Here is an 18,155-nt window from a genome sequence, read left to right on the forward strand (position 1 = left end):
GGACCTTCCCTCTCTTGCCTTTTCTACCACTTGTAATTTGGGACAGAGGATGTTCTGCCTTATATCAGCATGGTGGAAATCCTTTTGAGTGACCTGTGTGAGCATTATTGGCCTGTCATTTTCAACTAACCACAGAGGAAAATGAGAAGACTCCATAGCAGAGAGAGTGTTTTTAAAACAGGCTTGGTACCTGGCAGAGAAAAAGAAACTATGAGGACATTCAGAATAAAGAGTATGTAGCATGTTTCCATAGCACTATAAATGCATAGTTCAGGATTTTTCCAGCCACACAGGTACCTTTAACTCTAAAAAGCAGCTCTCATTCTTCAGATTCAAAAGTGCAAGCAAAATCCTTCTCTGGTCTTGCGCAGGTGCAGTAGTTATCCATCCTTTTCTGATCCACAGTAGAGGTCTCTTTCTCAGTGCTCCCGAGTCCCTAAAGAGAGCACTCTTAATCCAGCCAATGTACTTTACCCCAAACAGAAGATGTATTTTGCAAGCATTTTTGGCCCCCTTCTTCTTCTAGTCCAGCAGCATCCTGCCTAAAAGGTGCTGTGTTGAGCACCCAGGCTGATGCCTCTCAATCAGTGGCAGTGTCACCCATAACTGGCAGGATTTCCACCCCGCTCCTCAGGCCCCTGAACAAAAGGCAGGGGATAAAGGGATAAAATTTACCTTAAGCTTGTCAAGTAAGAAGCCTGGAGACCTTGTAGAGAGATGATGCCCTGTATCTAAACTCTTCTCTGTTGGGCAGGGCAGAGGATTGAACCCAGCCAGATGTGATGGTTCTCAACAGCAGTTGGGTATCGGCAGCGCTTGTGCTGGAAAGCTGGCGTAACTGCACGCTGACATGTCTGTAGGTGTAAGAACAAGTGTGTCAGCATATGGTCTTCTTGTATGGGCAGCAGCACAGTGACATATGTAGTGGAGTCTGCATGCGCCTGCTCCTCTTGCAAGCAAGTGCAGAATTAACTGTGAATTTGGTTGTTCAGTATCAGGTCTTGATATGTTAGGAAAACCCTGATCTACTTTTCCTTTTAAGTGTGGGAGTATGAGCAGACTAGTTTCTCTCTGGCTGTCTCCTTTTCATCTGTAAAATGGGTGGAAGGGTCCTTACCCACCTTTGAGGGTAAAATGAACTGCCCAGAGGAGTGGTGGACTCTTCCTTGGTGGAAATATTCCAGACTTGGCTTGACAGGGCCCTGAATAACTTAACCTAAGGCCCTGCCTTCAACAGAAGGTTGGATGTTTCTGTGATTCTGTAGACAAGTGGGATATCAGAATAACATATCAATAGTTGTGGCACCTCACTACAGTTCTGGGCAAGTCTGTCATCCCAGGGAGCTCATACAGGGTGAGAGAATGATCTGCTGTCCTTAGTTACATTTACTTCCAAAATACTTAGTTGTCTGCTATGGTTTGCAATGTTTCTTGGAGTAGAAGAACAGCAACAGAAGGAAGAGACACTTTCGTGCTTTACGTGTCTGTGTGAGTACCAGCACAGCAACTTTTTAGCTCCCATAAGTCTTAGTTCTGTGCTAGCGTTCTTCCTCTTTCCATCCTTCTCCCTCACTCTCTGTCCCCAATTTTGAGCTGGAAAAGATCTATTTTTATGAGTAGAATAAGAAAAAGTGAAGTTGCAACATGCCTCAAAGTTCAGGCCTTAGAAAGAAAATACGTTGTTGCCAGCTCTTTTTTCCCCTTGGTCTCCACACCCTGACCTCAGCATTGTCTCTCAGCACAGAGCCGTCCTAGTGCAGCGTACGATACGCCTGTAGGGTGTCACTGTGACATACCTGCCATGGCATCTGGATTCCTAATTTTTATCCTGGTCAAACAAAAAAATCTTACGTTGCAATTCTGTCATTATAGAAGGATTGGCTGCAATAGTTACCTTCCCTGTTTCTAAGAAAATACTGTGTATTCTTCAGCCTTGAGCTGTGAAAACCTCAGGCAGAGTATTAACTTATACCCACACCTAATCAAGTCTTGCTTTTTGAGCCTACCCCCATTTTGGAGTAGAAGCTGTACTGCCAGCAGTGATGACAAATCAAGGGGCAGAGGCGCTAGATAGAATGTACATCTTTCACTAAAGGATACAAATTTCCTTCAAAATGTTTGCATCCCCGGGCTCTGGACAGTAAAAGTAGTTACTGGGATTTCCTGTCCCTGGGGAGTCATACAGAGTGGTACCCAGGAAAAAGACTTGTTCTACAGAACTTTGAGTGGTATTTTTCAAGATGCGATCCACTCAACAAGCCTTCCAGCCAAATCAGGAGGTCCTCAGCAAGTTGCCATACAGAGCAGCTGTGTGTTGATACACGCGGTGCTACAGGCTTGGGGAAGAGTGGCTGTAAAGCTGCCCAGCAGAAAAGGACCTGGGGGTGTTGGTCCACAGCCGGCTGAATATGAGCCAGCAGTGTGCCCAGGTGGCCAAGAAGGCCAACAGCATCCTGGCTTGTATCAGCAATAGTGTGGCCAGCAGGACTAGAGATGTGATCGTCCCCCTGTACTCGGCACTGGTGAGGCCGCACCTTGAGTACTGTGTTCAGTTTTGGGCCCCTCGCTACAAGAAAGACATTGAGGTGCTGGAGTGTGCCCAGAGAAGGGCAATGAGCTGGTGAAGGGTCTAGAGCACAAGTCTTATGAGGAGCGGCTGAGGGAACTGGGGTTGTTTAGCCTGGAGAAAAGGAGGCTGAGAAGAGACCTTATCACTTCCCTACGGCTACCTGAAAGGAGGTTGTAGCCAGGTGGGTGTGGGTCTATTCTCCCAAGTAACAAGCAATAGGACCAGAGGAAATGGCCTCAAGTTGTGCCAGGGGAGGTTTAGATTGGATATTAGGAACAATTTCTTCACCGAAAGGGTTACCAAGCATTGGACCAGGCTGCCCATGGAAGTGGAGGTATTTAAAAGATGTGTAGATGTGGTGCTTAGGGACATGGTTTAGTGGTGGACTTGGCAGTGCTAGGTTAGCAGTTGGACTCAATGATCTTAAAGGTCTTTTCTGCCCTAACTGATTCTACAATTCTGTGATTCTATGATAGTGTGGTTTGTCATACCATAATTATGAAAAGGAGCACATAACTTTTAACAAAAAACCGTATCTGCTGATTGTTACGTTAGCTTACTGAGAAACTTCACCGCCAGTGCACGTTATCTGCGCCTCGCTCTTGGGGAGTGTCAATGCGTCACCTTTCTATTCTGAAGAAATTTCCAGTGCTGCGTAATTGGCACTGGTGGGAATCAAAGGCAGAAAGCAGGAGGCAGCAGATGATGATCCTTCAGAGCTGCTCTGATGGTGTGCGAGCTGGCGTGGGGCTTGGGAGACCGCCATCCAGTCAGGTGGTGGAATGGTGTGAGAGAGAGGTGAGGAAATGTTGTTGCTTGGAGGGAAATCGCAACCAACAGCTCAGCCACAAAGCAAGAGTGGCATTTGTAACTGATCAGTAGCAAGGTAGAGGATGGGAGGGTAGAGAAAAGGACAGAAGAAAGGGGCATCTCAGCTATCACATAATTGCTTGCAAGCTGAAGAATTAGAAAAAATAGAAGTATTTGCTTTTTGTTTTATATTCTTCCACCAAATAGGATAAACAGATGTAGCACCTAGGGTTCAAAATGTCTGTGGGATGTGACAAAGCGGGAGTTCATCCTAACCCCTCATTTAATGTTTTTTCTGTTTCTGTTTTAAACTCATTATTTTTACCAACCACATGCACATGCATAAGCTATAGTTTCATATAGTATTATGGATTCTTCTGATGCCCAGCAGATGTGTCTTGTTCCAGCCTTCTGTACCCAGGGGATAGAAACAGCCATAGTGGAATTGCCTCTACTTCCTGCATGTGACAGAGCCCACGTATCAATTCAGTTGTGAAGACTGCACTTCAGGAGGAAGTCTTCATTTTCTTCAGAAGAAAATCTTTAAGAAAAGACTTAAGAAAAGAAAGTCTAAGACTAAAAAGAAAGTCTCAGAAACTTTGGGAGAAGATCTTGAAATTCCTCCTTCCTTTCCACTTCCTAATGGTTGAAAACGAGCTTCAGGTTTGGCAGAGGAGCTTCTCAAGGGAGAATTGAATTTTCCGGGGAGTGGCTTAAGAAATACAGACAGAGGACGCTTTTCAGTCGTGCCCTGTTTGGAAGTTCCCCCCAACCTAAGAAACAAGAAACCATGTCACACGTAGGAGAGGGCTCTATGACTTTGCTGCAGCAAGTTAGCAAATGCTGCTCTAACTCACCAGCTCTGCTGGACTTCACCTTTCTCGTATCCCTGTTCTACCTTTTTTTTTTTTCATCACAGTAGTGAAGTCCAGGAAAAAGGATAAAGTAGGGACAGGAGTACTTTACCAGGAGAGCTGCGTGTTGCCCTTAGAGGACAGCATCGTCCTGGCTCACCAGAGGAGAAACCCCATCTGCCTCTGCAAATTCAGGATGACACTCCAGAGGATGAGCTTTTCCCACGGCCGTCGGGAATGGGAGAAAACCTTGTGGTGGCTCAGGGTGCAGCTGGAGATATTTGGGGACAGGGGGAGGGGACTACTGGGGAGTTGTGGCTGAGGACCACTGATAAATGGAGACGTAACTGGAGTGCTTGCTTCCCCGCCTGACATGATTTTCATTGCTGCGAAGCAGCAGGCTGCTAACTCAGGGTTAATGGAGGCTTTTTGTGGTGAGACAGAAAGCAAGAGTGTGGGGATCTGTTACGGACTTTAATGGGGTAACGTGAAGGCATGCAGGTTAAGACTTCGATCTACTTCACATTTTTTAATCCATTTGCAAAGTCCATGTAAACAGAGCTGTGAAAATGGAGCGTGGTTTGGTTCTGCTGTGAGCAAATTTCACCTCAGCTGTGTGTCTGTCTCCTAAACGTTGACACTGTCTGAAGGATGGCTGTCCTCAGGAAAACATATCGGGCAGTGCTGCTTCCACAAATAATGCTCATCATCATCCGTCTTCTGTTTTTTTCTCTTTTCACTTTGTTTCATAGTATAATATTTTACATACATTTTTAATTTAAATGTTAAACACTACTCTGGTACTTCATCGGGAGTTTCTGTACTCATTTACTTTTAATTAATAGCTCCATTTGAATTCGGCAAGGCTTCTCACAACACATGCCGAAGTTAAGCCCATGCTCAGCATAACTGGCTGCTGCCTGAGAGCGAGCCGGCTTGCCGGGCTGCAGTGCGCAGGACTCGAGCCTTGCCTTCGGATCAGTTTGCGCTTTGGGAAGTCACCATTTTCCAGCCCCTCTGGTGCCAAGGCTTTAAGGAGAAGTAGAGAAAAGAACATATACTCGTTTGAGCTGCATACAAGCCACTAGCCAGGTTTTATTGGGGGCTACCAGGCCTGTCTGGGTATCTTCTTCTGACCTTGTTACAGCCATCAGGACACACTTACCAAATGGAGTCGTTGCCAGGCAGTCACATTAACGAATGGCTAGCGTTAATTTGCTCTTTGAAACTGAAGAAATCAATATGTTGATCCAGTCGGAAATCCCTTTATTCACCAAACAGTCTACCCAAAACCCCTCCACATAATTAAGGCTAAAGCCAAATTTTGTTTGGGTGAACCGCACAATCTGTCTGCTCCCTAAGCTGTGCTGAATGAAGTTCTCCCCTAATGGCGCAGGCAGCAGCTGTCACACTGTTGCTCTAATAACCATGAGACAAAATGATTAAATTTCCATCAGTCATTTAGCATTATCAGAATAGGTCATTTTAATAAAATGTTATCATGAGATCAGTGCCTGGCACCTTAGGAAGGAGAGGGGCAGTGATGGAGAGTCATCGTGTGAAAGCCTTTGGGTGACCCCCCCTTGCAGGAGATGTTGGTCCAGATTAATCCAGCAGTCCCCCTAAATCCGCCATTTTTCCTGAGGGCACCTGATACCAGGATCTTTTGAGACTAAAGACATTCCTGTAATCAACTCCAATGGCTTTTTGGTTTCAGCAAGTGTCGCCTTGTTCTTGTACTGTATAAAAAAATTACCAGTCAGTCATCTCAGGGAAAATCCTCAACAGGTTGTAAGTGGTGTCGGGGACTGAGCCCTGGTTTCAGAAGCCATTTCAGAGCCAGAAGTTACATGCCCAGCAACGCAGATGGATACCAGGTGAACTTTCTGAAGATGTGAAAGGTTTTATGGAAATGTTTAAATGTACATACTTTCCAAAAGCCTACTTAATGCCTGCCTGTATCTTTAAGCCACTGAGTACTTTTAAAAACCTGGGCCCTTGGCCCCCTTGGTTGAAATTTTCATCTGTTTTCAGTGTTTTACCTACTTACTCTGTCCCCTGGTAGTCAACTCTATGCTGCATCCAAGGTGTCTTTCAAGTCTCCCTCTGCAGAGAAGTTTCATGGCTACAGAATAAGCTGGACCCTAACCCCGTTTTTAAAGCTGGGTGGACCATGTCTATTGATGGCGTGTCACACAAACAGGAAAATGGAGAACTCCAAAGTCCGAACTGAAATTTGTGGCTCCTTGCTTCCTCTCTTGAGCAGCCTCCTTTGGCTGTCCTTCAAGGGTGATGGTTGATATCAAACGCTGATGAAGATTTGTCCAGCTTTTTGGTGATAATGAGAAAGGGTCATGACAAATGGAGAAAAGCTGGAGGATCCTTCCGCGCTTCACCTGGAAGTACGCTTAACAAATAGATGATGCACTGTAAATCAGACTTGGCTGCTGTTTTTCTCTGGAGAGAGAGTTTTTTCTTTCCTGCTTGGGAGCAGCTAAGCCAGCAAAGAAGCACACTCAAACCTTGGCAAGGGAGAAGCATTTTCAGGCAGGGTCACAGAGCAACTTACTCCTTGCTATAAGTTCGAAGCTTCTGGGTGCAAACAAATTAAAATTACTTGTCAGTGTAAGCTGTTGTTGGGTTTTGAGGTTTGCTTGATTGCCTTTGTTGTTGTTTTTTTCCCTATATGCAGCAGTCTCACTGTCTTTTCTTCTTTTTCTTCTTCCTCTCCAGGCCCTCAAACTGACACGAGATGTAGAGAGAGAACCCTTTGCCAAATATGCTGTCAGCAAGTGGACAGTGATACTGTTTACAGCTTACGACCTTTGTGAACCCTGCATTATTTTCCTAACGAAGCAGACTGTTAATAGGCCCTTTACCTGAGTGAAGATGCTCTTTTTTTTTCCCTTTTTTTTTTCTTTTCTTTTTTTGGGAATTGAACTCATTCTGAAGTATGCAAAATCTTCCTTTTCTGGGATGGCCAAGCATCTGCTGTGGAGACAATGTTCAGCACCATCCTGTTGAGAACACACTGTGTAGCCTTTACAGTAGTTACTTGTCAATGAGTATGTGGTGTTTCGATATATTAATGGTTTATGGGATGTTTTAAGTTGGCTTTTCTTTTTGGAGGTTTTCCCCTTCTGCCCACCCTCCTCCCCCACAACCTCCAGTTTGATTTCCTTAGATTTTTTACCATTTTTGCTTTCTCTCCCTGGGGAATCTGAAATACTGCGCACGCGCAAGGAAACGATCATAACCCAACACTGCTCAGATGTCGGGGTTTTCTGAATATACAGAGTTCGTTATACCGATCAACCGGCTTAATTCCAGAGAGGGGTGATGTGTGTGGTCTCTTTGTTTGTTGGGTTGGTTTGTTTCTTTCTTTCTTATTTCTTTCCTTAAATTTAATGGTACACCCTTGTTTTCCGTAAGCATCAAACCAGGGTTGATTGCAAAACAAGGGAAGCCGGTGATGTTTGCCTCTTGGCTCATGAGGACGGACTGACAGCGGGTGCTGTTGCGCACCGAGGCAGGAGCCTGTTCACTGCCCGCCGGAGCAGGCTCCCCTCCTGCCTTACGTTAGCAGGGCTGCCCCTACTGCTGCAGCGAGCTGGTAAGGAGTTATAAGCTGAGCTGCCAGACAAGTTGAACGTAACCACCTGTAAAGATGTGTTTAAAAAAACGAAAATTAAGGGAAATACGCCACTTAGCAGAAAAGCTAAGCGTAGAAGCTGGGCATCGGCAGGTGACTTGCAGTGGCAACGCCGGGAGTTGAGGCACAGGTCGTTGCAGGGTGTGTTACTGCATCAGCTATTCTTTTTTGTTGTTGTTGTTGTTTTGGACATATCCTTATTATTTTTTTCCTTCTCATTATGTATAATCCATTGTGGCAGAAGAAGCAGGAGAGGGAATGGCAAGGTGACAGTATCATAAAAATGGCTTTTCATATGAGCATAGATTGTAACGGGATAAATGACACTGAAAGACAAGGCAGTTTTATATATTTTGCTTCTAAAATTTTCTTTTGTAAAATGAATAATAATTAATAATAATAAAAGGTATGGTGCTGTATAGATCCTCTCTATAATCTGGAAAGTTTGATTACTTTTTATCAGTATCTTGGGGGGGGAGGGATACAAAAAAAGAGGGGAAAACACCAATGGTACATAGGAACTCGGTATGAAGAGGTTCTGAATAGGACAGTGTATACATAATTCTCCAAAGCGATATATGAAGTTTTTTTTTTCTTTGCATAAAAGCATTATGCATATAAATATATAAATATATTTTATTATGTACAGAAATGGATCATTATGCATGGATGTTAGGAAAACAAACTAGCATTTTAACCCAAAGTCTCAGTGCATGAGTTCCCACCGACCCATGTCCCATGCAATGTGGAGTGACTCCCTCTCGCCACTGCCACTGCACACGCAGAGTCATGCACACACACACACACACAAAGTGCATTCATGGGCCCTTCCTCACCCCTTATTTTCCAGGTCCCTGAGGTGATATTGGTGAAACCACAGCTCCTAGTGTGATGGAAGTTTTGGTTTTGTATTGTAGCCCCCACACTGTTATCTCGTAAAGATGCACCTCTTGGTTTCTCCCCGCAGTTATGACTGTGTAGACTCTGTGCAGTTGTGGTTATCGTAGCCTATCGACTTTTCCAAGCAGCCAAGGGTTTATCATTCGCCTTTTAAAAAACCTTGTCTTTTCATTTTACACTGACATGGTCTATTTGTCAGCGTGGGGACTAGTTTATTGACTTTGCTGGAGTTAGCTGATGCTCATTGCCCATCTCTGTCAGCAGCCAGCTACCCAGGACGCTGGTGTGGCACAGTGGTCACCGGGGCTAGGGGTCTCTTTGCTTATCAGAATCCAGTTGCAGACACCTTACCAAAATTGACTGAGAGCTTTATCATCAGCCTCCTCTGAGGGCGTAGCATTAGCTCTCTGCTTCCCAATACACCCCGAAATGCGAGTGTATGCTGAAGGACTTCCCTCCGGTGCTCCTTTCCCTGAGGCTCCCCCGTGGCTGCTGCCCCGTGACTGGGCTTGTCCCCCTGCCCCGCAGTTTTGGCCGCCCGCAGGGCTCACTTGGTGGCTCCCTGTGCCGGGGTGCAGCATTTGGCCCCTACGCGGGTGAGCCTCCGGTGGGACCCGGGGTGCCTGCCGAACCACCACCAACCAGGTCACTGACAGCACCAATAAGCCCTGACTTGACGGTATGGCCGAGGTGACCAAAATCCATCATTTCATTTTATTTTCTTGGTATAGATGCAGTTCTTGTCAAAGGCAAGGGAAGGCCCATTAGCTTAAACCAAACGGGGGAACTTCTGCTCTGCTACGGCAGCCTAGCTCCCTTGAGTTCAACAGAGCTAGCTCCTGTGGGCAGAAATGAGAGAGAAAACTATGGTCCGCTCTGCTCAGAAAATGGAGAAAAAACAATAGATTCAGAGACAGCCCATCAATGGCAGAGACGTTTTTTTTTAAAAATGAAAGCATTAGCAGCTGAAAGGCTCATCCTGCCTCCCAGCAATGCCAAGGAAAGCATTTCCATTGGTGTGTCTGGGACACATGGGGCCCCTGCTTTGGAGAATGTCCCAGCACTCACCAAAGAGGAGTGGACTTGGCCAACCTCTTCAGGTTTGGTTTGGTTTGGTTTGGTTTCCGTTGCTCTTTCTTGCTGCCAAAATTTTCAAGCAGAAGTGCCCAGTGTCAGGCACCGAACGTGGGGGACTGCAGCGTGGTCACAGGGGATGAGCTGCTCTGCTCTCATCGCTTCTCGAAGGAAGGAGGGGTGCCGGGTCCCCCCAGGCCCAGGGGAAGGTCACCACCCTCTACGCCTGCTGAGGTGCCCAGCAAACGCCCTCCTCTCCAGAAGCGCTGAATAAATCTCGCTGAATTCAAGGGGCCATGGATTTAGGTGTCAAAATGTGGACTTTAATGGCTAATTTTGGGAACCTACCTTTTGAAAACCTTGGCCTTTGAGTCTTTGAACATGTTTATGCCTAGAAGTTTTCCTTCTGAAACCATGTAAAACAGATAAAGGTCCAGAACAATTACGTAGGTATTTTTTTAACATTTGGTCTAAACAAAAGGTCTAAAAAAGTGACATTTATGCAGTTCCTAGTCACAGGTTTGGGGCTTGATATAATAATTTTGTTAAAAAAAATTTCTCTTGAGAACAGTTGGATAGTTCACCACTGCTGTGCCACCGCTTCAAAAAGTTACCTTTTAGGTAATGTATTTCTCTAAAATGATGTCATTGCTTGGCAATCAGTGTCCTGTAATTGTTCCTAGTACATGATATACATTAGGAATTGCCAACAGATGTGAAGGGGGACCAGATACATTTCGTTACTATGGGTTGGAAAAAATGGACTGTACATTTGGCTTCACATGTTTAACTTTTTTTTAAAAAAAGTTGCATGATTGGAAAAAATATGTATACAGTATCTGTAAAACTGTTTTATCTGTTTTTGTTTCAAGCCATGTAAATTGGAAGAATATTAAATCCACAGCCTTATCACGCATGGCCGTCTTTACATACCGAAGAGCTGAACAGTTTATACTTTTCATTTGGGCTATCTTGTACTTTCATTTGAAAGCAGACACTCTCATGTTGCAGTCTTACTGAGGATTTTATATTAAAAAAAGAAAAAAAAAAAAAAGAAAAAAGATGCTGCCCTGGAGGAATATACTACCTTACTACACAGAGGTTGGAAGGAAGTTTGTTTTGGAGCAAAACCTGCCCCTTTCCAAACGAAGTAGAGACGCAGTGCTTACTCCACTTGGTGTTAGTAGATATTGCCTTGTGTATTCCATTTTAAATTGTAATCTAGTTTGTAAAAGAGATGGTGACGCATGTAAATAAAGCATAATGGATCCCTACATTGCATATTTGCCTTTGCTGTCTTTCATTGTGTCGTGGATGGACATCTAAATGCAGGACCTGGAAAAGGGGTGACTTTCTAAGCAGCGGGAGTTTGGGACTGGGGAGCGGGCCTGATCCTGCATCTGCTGGAGTCTGTAAATGCGTATCTGTGTGGACTGCCGCACTTCAACCCTTCAGCCAAGTCAGCGTAGTATTGGCGGTCAGATGCCCCCCAGTGGGATCATTTACTGCTGCTAAAAATCACAGAGATCACTTGATTTTGGGGGGCAGGGGAAATTGTCCCCTGGGATGGAAGCCGCACCCTCCAGCTGCAGCCCAGCTCACCCATGCTGGGAGACAACCAGCCCAACTGCAAGTTGGTCAGGAGAAGAGTTAAACCCCCTGTGGGCTTGGCTGGGTTTCAAACTGTCTTTGAAAAATGCCTGGAGTACTTGAAACCACTCGTTTGGGATTTGGGATAAGAAAACCAGCAGCCTGACTCAGCAGAAAGTTACACCGAGTCGGGCTCTGGCCAAGGCACAGGAGAGCGTGCTGAGGAACGAGACACGTCGACAAAACACTCTTCTCCCACCCTGACGGGAAGCCACAGATGTATATGGGTTTTTTGAGTCATTTTTCAAGAGCAAATGATATTTTCAAGAAAGAGGAGCCTTTACGCGCAGCAGGGAGGGGTTTCCCATGACTCCGGGGGGACGATCGCCGTGTTGTCTGTGCAAAGCCCACGGGAGCGTTGCGCTCAAGTGCTGCAGTATAAAGAGCAGCTCGGGGATATCCCTTGGTTAACATAGCAAGAGCCACTCAGGCTTTGTCCTGAGTAGAGAGAGCCTGAAACATTACAAGCTCCAGTCAGAAAACAGCCTTTGAGCAGGATGAAGTGTGCATTAACCTTCCCAGAGCGAGAGCGTACTCGTCCTGCGGCAATTACAGCTTCCTCTGGAAATGGAGCTGTTTTGCTTGATTTTTCTGAAGGCTCCTCCATCAGCGCTCTGGCAGGGAAGGACCCGCGTCCTCCGCCTCGTTGGCATCGCCCCACTGGTATTTAGGACAAACGATGAGAGCATTTGGACCAGTGAGGTGCCAGGTGGAAGGGTCTTAGCTTTGACCTGAATTTAGGGAGGGGCAGCAGCAGCGACGATGAGCTGATCAAATCCCGTGCGAGTTTTGTGCCGAACCTACTTGGTTGTGTTGTGCAATGCCTTAGCTGTGACCTTCAGTTCACCCGGCCTTGGAATAGATCATTCTTATCTTTCAGAGTACTTTCAAAATAAGTCCAAATATTTTAAACTTCTCCAAGTTGTCCCAGAAGACAAAAGGCTTTTCGAGCTGCTGCCGAGACTGGTGAGGCAACCGAGAGTTATTTTGGGAGCTCCCCACCACATACGCTGAGTTGCGAGTTCGACCAGACCAGGGAAAACAGTGTTTTACAGCTCTTGTTTGGCTACCGCTGCCAAGGAAGTTAGGGGTGCTTTCAAGAAGATCGAGATAAGCAAATCTGGGAGGCTACCTCTTTTTCTGATGGAGTCATCGTGACTGGTATCTCCCTGTTGAAAAGGAGGACTTCTTGGGTGAAGTGGAGCCCAAGCCAGATGGAGTAGATACTGCTTTCACTGGCGCACAGATTCATCCCGCTGCCAGCAACTTCTGCAGTGTCTCATCGCTTCTCTGTTTGCCCGACCCAGCCCACAGAGCTTTTTTCCCACTGGCTCTGCCTGTGGAATGTTTTTAAATGAAAATACTTTTGTCATGTAAACACAAAACATAGAAAATTCCATTAGAACAACAACAACAACAAAAAAAATCCAGCTTTTTTTTTTTTTGACTGCTGTTTAAATCTTTAAAAAACCTTGGAATTTTCTGACAAAATTCAGAAACTCCGGTTTGGATTTTTTATTCTTAGACTTGGATTTTCTTTTCATACCAATCAAAATAGTAGTTTTGCATGTGCCACAACATTTACTTATTAGAACAAAGCGTCTCCTGCTTTTATTGTTTGATGCTTTGATGACATACCAAGGAACAGATTTAATCTAGAAAATGAGATAAAATGTCTCAATTCAGAAGGAACAATTGGCCTAAATGAGGGTAACTGTTGTAAGATTGTTTTAATATTATATTATGCCATGCAGGTTTAAAGATACCTATATCCTATGAATGACGTGTGGCGAAATGGGGGGAAAACAGTAAAAATATATTACATTTCACAAAAATGTTTCCAACTTCCAAGACAGATACGTTCCTGATCAGGATTCCCTCCCTCGCCCCCCAGTTTTTACTCTTTTTTAGGTGATACCTTAAAACTTTGGTTTTGCTGAAATTCAAAGCACAAGGCAATTCCCACGTGCCGCCTGTCCCTGGGGACTAGCGCTGCGGCGGTGCCAACCGGCTGCGCGCGCTGCCGGGCTTCGCGCACCCTGATGGGCTTTGAGGCTGCTGCCGGCACCCGCCGGCACGTGGCACCGCATGGGTGTCAGGCTTCGGCTCTGTTTCATGCCCAGGGGGCCACCGTAAGCCCTGTAAGATCCCGCGGCTGGTGCAGTGAGGTGCCAAGGCAGGAGGATGGGGAGGACGTCGGTGGGAGCGAAGCACGGCAGATGCCAGCACCCTGCTTCTGGTATTCGTGCGTTACATGAGACCTCTCTGCAGCTTCATCTGCTGCATGGACAATGGATCCTTCTTCTATTTGTAACCACCTTGGAAAAGGCCAGCTTCAGTTGGAAAGTGCTAATTAAGAAATACGGTCGTACTCTGATCTCCAAAGCAAAAGATGGAGAAAAACCGTGCATTGACACGGCCACCTTGGAGGTCCTGCCTGGGGAGTGGCAGAGGATGCTGGTCCTGACACCTTCCCTTCCAGGATTGTGAGGTCCAGCCTTTCCAAGCTTCTGCTGTGAAACACAGGCCTGGTGTCTGGGCAGCCTCTCATGTCACATTTGTTGTTTCAGTAGAAAATTCATACTTTGCCAGCACTTTATTTTAAATCTCTATAGGCTCCTCTTACTTAAGGCTATCCAGGCTTGTACACCATTAACTAGTTCATGGATGAATGTCCTGGAGAAAAGTCAGTCCTTAGAAAGCAATTCATAAAAGACATAAAATTTAAAAAAAAATTTAGTCCTTTTACTCATTAAACGAAAACCATTGTCATTCACACTTCTCTTGAGAGCCATATGTGCAATATCAAACTGCGTTATCAACCTCAGTGTGCATCTGTTAAGCAAAATTTATGGCGAGGCTGTCTCATTTATACAGAAGTTTTTGCTATGCACTGTCACTCAGCCTAGCAGACTCCTATGGAAAAGCCACAATTTAAGTCAGAACTCTACTGTGCCTGAGTGGTTATAAAATTATAGTGGCTTTCAGAGCTAGGAGGTATCAAAGTCTCGTCCTGGGGAAGGCAGCTGCCTTCAGGTGTCCGCTCTGAAGCTTCTGCCTCTAGGACTACAGCTAGAAGAAGAAGGTGGCACAGGGGAAGGCCAGGTGTGGATGTACGGGAGGGCTTCACTTTGCAGTCGAGTTGTGTTTGCTCTGCCGTCCGGGTAAGGTGGGCTACCGTGTTGTCAGTGCAAACCAGCTTACCGCTGAGTAAAAGCAGGTATGTGGGAAGTTACCCTGGAGTAGCTAATACAGGTAAATACAAAGCCTGGCTTCCCTTTCTCCGTCTCGTCCGTAACTAGCACTTCAGGGTGAGCCCATTTCACTCTGTTTTTCACTGAAGGACGTCAAGGTGACAAGTCATCTGCAGAAAGTGCCCTGAATTGCTGGGTCCTGGGGGACTTGGCTGAGACTCTGCCGCTACATTTCCAGCCTCTTAAAGCTCCTGCCCGAATGTCTTTGCTTTCCCACAATCTCTTCACCTTACCTTGCCAAAGCTTTGTTCCCTTCTTGAGAAAGGGCCTTAGGGACGATGACATGATGTTGCTGTTAGCGGGAGCCTCTCTCGGTTTGGCTTTCCCTCACAAATGCATGTGTGAGGAGCGGGGGGGGCTCCCACCTTACCTGTCTCACGGACTGTGCCTCTGAGCAGGCTTCTCTGTGTGTCCAGAGAAAACTGCAAGAGATGGGAGGATACGGGAACGGCGAATAAGGTGACATGTGAAAAGGGCCTAAGGAAGTGCTACCCTCTCGGTGATACGTTGCCACGGGGGCACCTGAACCACTCCTTCATGCCCTTCATTCATTCTTCAATCCACGTCTGAAGTCACCAGTGCTTCCCGTTGCTGGCAGCAATGGTCTTCCTAACTTTCGATTCCCATGAGCCTTTCTTTGATAAGCAGTCTTCTTTTTTTTTTCCTTTTCATTCTCTGACTTTTTTACATTCTCTGTTTTTCTAAGGCCAGGTATTAAAATATGTGTGGGGTCAGTAATGTCACTTGTGAATACGATTATTTTTAATGATGTTTTTATACAAGCAAGAAGCCCAGGTACCACAGTTACCTGGCAAGAGCTCGTTGCCAGTACAACTCCATTCCAGCTACGCTGGCAAGAAGCACTTTTTTTTTTTTTTCCCTGCTTCAAGCTACGTCTGAGTGTGAAGACACAATTTGCTGGTCTACCTATGCCAACCACCTTTTCCTAACATAGGCTAAACCGTGAACATTGCTGCACGCAGGATAGCAAGTTTGCAGCCAATGTGAACTGCTGGCTGTATTCAAAGGTCTGCTAAGGTCAGGAGATGCGGAGCTGAGAGTAAGAACAAACAGTGTGTGGACCTCTGACCAGGTATGGCTGCTCAGAGAGGCATGAGCACACCAGAACAAACCGCTACAGCCAAAGGAATGGGAAAAAAAAAGAATGTCTTGCTCTTTTTAAAAGTGTCTCTGTCTGTGCTCTGCTGAGTCTTTCTGTGAGAAATGGATATTGCGACGTAGCTTCGTACAGCCCAGATGCAGCCGAGAACAACCGTCTGCAGAGTCGGCGGTGGTGCCTGCCCTCCAGCAGTGCCGGCACTCGTGACCTGTAATGCTTCCCTGGGCTGTAATCTGCAAAATAAAATTGACAAACTCTGATGCTCTCTATTTCAGTGAGACAAGAATCCTGCTAACTTTTTGCTCTTGAAGGTTAACAGAATTTGAACATTTTATGCTGATCACCTCATCCATAAGCTAACAAAAGGCTTATCTGTTTCTTTTCCACTATAATTGACAGTCCTCTGTAGACGCATGTTCAGCATTTCAAGACTAACTTAAAGGTCAAATTTATCATACGGGCAGATTGGATGAGCTCATGGTTGAGGAAAGACCATCTAAAGGTGACTTGTCTAACATCTCTGTACACACACACACAGAGCCCACGCACATTTCTTTTTGGTCTAGCCTTGTCTCAGACATCACCCGTGTGCCAGGACTCTCAGGACAAAGCTGTACTAGAAATGTTACAGATGGGTTGAATTTGGCACCTGGAATATAAGGTAATAATAAGGGTCTGAACAAAGATGTATTCAGAAACGGATAGAGCAGAATTTCATTCTTCCGACCCCTCTTATCTGAAATCTTAATTATGCCAAACTGCTGAAGTACCTTGTTTGCGTTGAAGCAGTTTACTCCCAAATTTTGTGCATCCAAGCATGGGTCTGTGCCGCACCAGAGAAGGTGTATAGACCCCTACATCTCACTGCACACGTCCGTGTTCAGCACAGGCGCTGCAACAGACGGTACCCCAAACAAACCCTGGGGACCCTCGTGCCCTGCATGTGGGGTAGTCGTGAGCAAACAATGGCCTGTAACACCACGCACCGTGGGCACGTGCTAAGCCTTGCTCAGAGCGCAGCTCCCAGTGCAAGTACTGCACGTGCTCAGCTTCTTCACACAAAATTAATGTATGAAACTCAAAATATGATGAAGATGTAGTCATGGTTGAAAGCGTGGACTGAGTACAGGAGGTGGATAACTTTCCCCAATTAAAATCGGTATCTTCAGTGGTGTGCCCTCTGCACTATTTGGTAGGGCATTAGGGGATGCAGACTCCTCTGTTGGGAAATTAACTCTGTTAACAGGTTGCCCAGAGAAGTTGTGGCTTCCCCCTCCCTGGAAGTGTTCAAGGCCAGGCTGGATGGGGCTTTGGGCAACCTGGTCTAGTGGAGGGTGTCCCTGCCCATGGCAGGGGGGGGTGGAACTAAATGGTCTTTGAGGTCCCTTCCAACCCAAACCATTCTATGAGTCTATGATTCTATGAATCTATGATTCTGTGAAATGGTGATCAGCTAAAAGTCTCTTTTCCCTGGGGATTTCTCTGCTGTATTCCACAGGCTTTTTGGCCAATCGTCAGTTTTCAACCCCTCCCCCCTCCTCCTGGCAGAACCAGGTGGCCACAGAAGAGGAATATGGGCGTCGAAACCAGTTCTCCACCAGAGACTTCAACAAATATCAGCTCTTGCATGTGCGTTTCCAAAGCAGGACCTGGACGCTATCTCTCCTCCCACCTGTCCCATCCTCCTGTGAGCCTAATCTTGTGCCACACTCGTCCCCCCAGTCCCCATGCCGCCTGCCCCACCCAGCCTTGGCTGGATGCCCATGGCCATGGGGCCCTGGAAATCCAAAGCCTCTGACTGCTGGTGCGTCGGCCAGCCTAGCAGCTGGAGGACACATGCCCCACACCCTTAGCAAGTCCCTCGCGCAGAACGAGGAGTCGTGCCACCATGAGGAACTGGGAGGGAAGGTCAGCCAGACGAAATTCAGTAGAGAAAGGTGCACAATGCCATGCTAAGGAAGGAGAGATCAGCTACACGTACGCCAAGCGGGGTGCAAGCAGCAGCACTAGAAAAAAAGGTGCTGTGGGCAGTAATGGGCTAGACGCTGTTGTGTCACTGGGACAGTCCTGGATGCTGGAGCCAGCCTGAAGAAGAGCAAGAAGAATGAGCAGAGGCAGTGAGAATGGGGACCTATGGGAAAAGATGATTTTATTTGTTAGAACAGGTTGAGAGGGGACACAAACTGCACTTTACATAGAAGATTACTAAAAAAAACCCAACCCCTTCTTGCCCACTAAGGAGAGGGCATAGCTGTGTTTCATCTGCAGCAAA

At 46.2% G+C, this 18,155-nt stretch overlaps 1 protein-coding gene across 4 annotated transcripts in view; it reads left to right on the top strand.

Moving 5' to 3' along the window:
- The window catches only part of FOXO3 (forkhead box O3), a 96,785-nt gene extending 85,645 nt beyond the window's left edge, over positions 1–11,140 (top strand). For all 4 annotated transcript variants that reach the window (XR_008576510.1, XM_054821481.1, XM_054821483.1 and 1 more), the window contains one exon: positions 6,967–11,140. The gene's annotated coding sequence lies outside the window, so the exon portion shown is untranslated. The remainder of the gene's footprint in view (positions 1–6,966) is intronic.
- Positions 11,141–18,155: the final 7,015 nt, after the last annotated feature.

The sequence above is a fragment of the Grus americana genome, chromosome 3 (genome assembly GCF_028858705.1).
Source record: "Grus americana isolate bGruAme1 chromosome 3, bGruAme1.mat, whole genome shotgun sequence".
NCBI classification, from domain to species: Eukaryota; Metazoa; Chordata; class Aves; order Gruiformes; family Gruidae; genus Grus; species Grus americana.